This window comes from Salmo salar, chromosome ssa15 (genome assembly GCF_905237065.1).
Source record: "Salmo salar chromosome ssa15, Ssal_v3.1, whole genome shotgun sequence".
Classification (NCBI taxonomy): domain Eukaryota; kingdom Metazoa; phylum Chordata; class Actinopteri; order Salmoniformes; family Salmonidae; genus Salmo; species Salmo salar.
In genome coordinates, this window is record NC_059456.1 from 58,085,363 (window position 1) to 58,089,210 (window position 3,848).

Consider the following 3,848-nt stretch of genomic DNA (forward strand, 5'->3'; position numbering starts at 1 on the left):
CTTGACCCTGATACACCGGTACAGCCTGCCAGACGGGAGCATGGGTCCATGTCTCGGGTGGCTGGAGTCTTTGGCAATTCTTCTCAGACACTGCCTAGCATGTACGTCCTGGATAGCTGGGAGCTCACCCGCAGTAATGCGCTGGGAAGTCCGCACCACCCTAGGGCCTTCCGGTCGAGGGCGGTGCCGTTGCCATACCAGATGGTGATTAAACCAGACAGAATGCTTTCGATGGAGCAGCTGTAAAAGTTTCTAAGGATCTGAAGGTGTTGAGGGTCAGCGTAGCGGAGGTATTATTGCCTTCTAGGACCTTGGGATGGCCAGTCAGGAAGTCCATGATCCAGTTGCAGAGGGAGGGGAGGGAGGGGAGGGCCTCCCTGTGGCTCAGTTGGTAGAGCATGGTGTTTGCAATGGTGTTTGCAACACCAGGGTTGTGGGTTTAATTCCCATGGGGGGCCAGTACAGAAAAAAAAATGTATGAATTGAAATGTATGCATTCACTACTGTAAGTCGCTCTGGATAAGAGCGTCTGCTAAAATGTAAAAAAAAAAACCTACACATACAATTATCTGTAATAGGTACTAGTCAGTCGAGCAGTGAATTTCAACCACAAAGACCAGTGAGGTTTTCCAATGCCTCGCAAAGAAGGACATTTATTGATGGATGGCCAAAAAATATATACGGTGAAGTTATTAATTACACTTTGGATGGTGTATCAATACATCCAGTCAATACAAAGATACAGACTTCCTTCCTACCTCAGTTGCCGGAGAGGAAGGAAACTGCTCAGGAATTTGACCATGAGGCCAATGGTGACTTTAAAACAGTTATAGTTGAATGGCTGTGATAGGAGAAAACTGAGGATGGATCAACAGCATAGTAGTTACAGTACTCCACGATACTAACCTAAATGACAGAGTGAAAAGAAAGAAGCCTGTACAGAACAAAGTATTCCTGTTTGCAATAAGACAGTAAAACTGCAAAACATTTTGCAAAGAAATTAAATTTATGTCCTGAATAAAAAGTGTTATGTTTGGGGCAAATCAAACAGAACACATCACTGAGTACCACTATTCATATTTTCAAGCATTGTGGTGGCTACATCATGTTATGGGCAATGTTCCCTCTACTGTATGCTGTGCGCGTGCCATTTTGAACCATTTCATGTGTCTGAAGGTACAAAGTCTGCCTTCCCGGTGGGCCCAAAGAGCAAGTCAAGTGCACTATAGGCCTACCGCTGGCCAATCGGATGGCTCAGATTACCATGTCTGCAGTAACATAGCAAGCATAAGAAATCTACAGCAAAGTTGATACTTTGAGATTTCAAAACATTTAAAACCATGACTAGAGAGACTGTCAACGAATACAGAAAAAAATGCTGTTTTTATGAGTGAGTTTATGTTTAAGTTCTTACTCATCACTATCAACACTTTGTATTCATCACTTTTATAAGCCATAAAATGCGCGTTCTTCCTTTTTTTCCATCAGCGCTACAACAACCACTGCAGCAGTAATGAATGAGTTGGAAAGTGTATCTACAGTCATGGCCAAAAGTTTTGAGAATGACACAAATATAAATTTTCACGTTTGCTGCTTCAGTGTCTTTAGATATTTTTGTCAGATGTTACTATGGAATACTGAAGTATAATTACAGGCATTTCATAAGTGTCAAAGGCTTTTATTGACAATTACATGAAGTTGATGCAAAGAGTCAATATTTGCAGTGTTGACCCTTCTTTTTCAAGACCTCTGCAATCCGCCCTGGCATGCTGTCAATTAACTTCTGGGCCACATCCTGACTGATGGCAGCCCATTTTTGCATAAACAATGCTTGAAGTTTGTCAGAATTTGTGGGTTTCTGTTTGTCCACCCGCCTCTTGAGGATTGACCACAAGTTCTCAATGGGATTACAGTCTGGGGAGTTTCCTGGTCATGGACCCAAAATATCAATGTTTTGTTCCCCAAGCCACTTAGTTATCACTTTTGCCTTATGGCAAGGTGCTCCATCATGCTGGAAAAGGCATTGTTCGTCACCAAACTGTTCCTGGATGCCTGGGAGAAGTTGTTCTCGGAGGATGTGTTGGTACCATTCTTTATTCATGGCTGTGTTCTTAGGCAAAATTGTGAGTGATCCCACTCCCTTGGCTGAGAAGCAACCCCACACATGAATGGTCTCAGGATACTTTACTGTTGGCATGACACAGGACTGATGGTAGCACTCACCTTGTCTTCTCCGGACAAGCTTTTTTCCGGATGCCCCAAACAATCGGAAAGGGGATTCATCAGAGAAAATGACTTTACCCCAGTCCTCAGCAGTCCAATCCCTGTACCTTTTGCAGAATATCAGTCTGTCCCTGATGTTTTTCCTGGAGAGAAGTGGCTTCTTTGCTGCCCTTCTTGACACCAGGCCATCCTCCAAAAGTCTTGCTGACAAAAGGACCAGCTGACATCACTGTGCATGCAGATGCACTCACACCTGCCTGCTGCCATTCCTGAGCAAGCTCTGTACTGGTGGTGCCCCGATCCTGCAGCTGAATCCACTTTAGGAGACGGTCCTGGTGCTTGCTACACTTTCTTGGGCGCCCTGAAGCCTTCTTCACAACAATTGAACCGCTCTCCTTGAAGTTGTTGATGATCCGATAAATGGTTGATTTAGGTGCAATCTTACTGGCAGCAATATCCTTGCCTGTGAATCCCTTTTTGTGCAAAGCAATGATGACGGCACGTATTTCCTTGCAGGTAACCATGGCTGACAGAGGAAGAACAATGATTCCAAGCACCACCCTCCTTTTGAAGCTTCCAGTCTGTTATTCTAACTCAATCGGTTTCCGGTTTCCGGTTTGGAGCGAGCAGTCGCACCACGCTTCGCTCCACAGGTAATATTACACTTCACTACATTACAACGGCTTGATTTGTTTGATCTGAGCAATTCTTCTTAGCTAGCTACATAGCCGTCTTTGTATCAAAGATAATTGTGTAGTTTAGAGTAATTGAGTAATTATCGAGGCTAGCTATCTTCGTCCTCCTAACGTAGTCAACACTGCTAGCTGCTAGCTAGCTAGTCATCACTGCTAGCTAGCCAACTTCTACTGACTAGCAGCACTGCAGAAACTATTACATTACAACGTAACGACTTGATTAGTGTGGTGTTAGTGTTAGTTAGCCAGCTACATAGTTGTCTTTGCTGTCTCTGTATCTAAGATAATTGTGTAGTTTGAGTATTATCGAGGTGAGCTAGCCAGCCGCGATGCGGCGCCTGACTTAGTCAACACACCTAGTCATCATTAACCCACTGCCAGCTAGCCAACCGCTACCGACTAGCAGCGCTGTAGATACTAATACTTTACAACGGAACGATTTGACTAGTGCAGTGTTACCTAGCTAGCTACTTAGTTGTCTTTGTCATAGCTTGATAATTGTTAGCTAGCCAGCCATCGAGGTTAGCTAGCCAGCTATTTCCGTCCCCCGCGACGCCATTTTTCCTAACCCAGCCAACTATTACCGACGAGCAGCATTGTAGAAACTAAATACATTACAAGGAACGTCTTGATTAGTGTTATGTTAGCTAGCTAGCTACAAAGTTGCTTTGTATCATGACAAGGTGTAGTACTGAAACTATCGAGGTTACCTAGCCAGCTACACGTTCAAAGTCAACAACGCAGCCACTGCTAGCTAGCCTACTCCACCAGCCAGCAGTACTGTATCATTTTAGTCAATAAGATTTTTGCAACGTAAGCTTAACTTCCTGAACATTCGAGACGTGTAGTCCACTTGTCATTCCAATCTCCTTTGCATTACCGTAGCCTCTTCTGTAGCTTGTCTACTATGTGTCTGTCTATCCCTGTTCT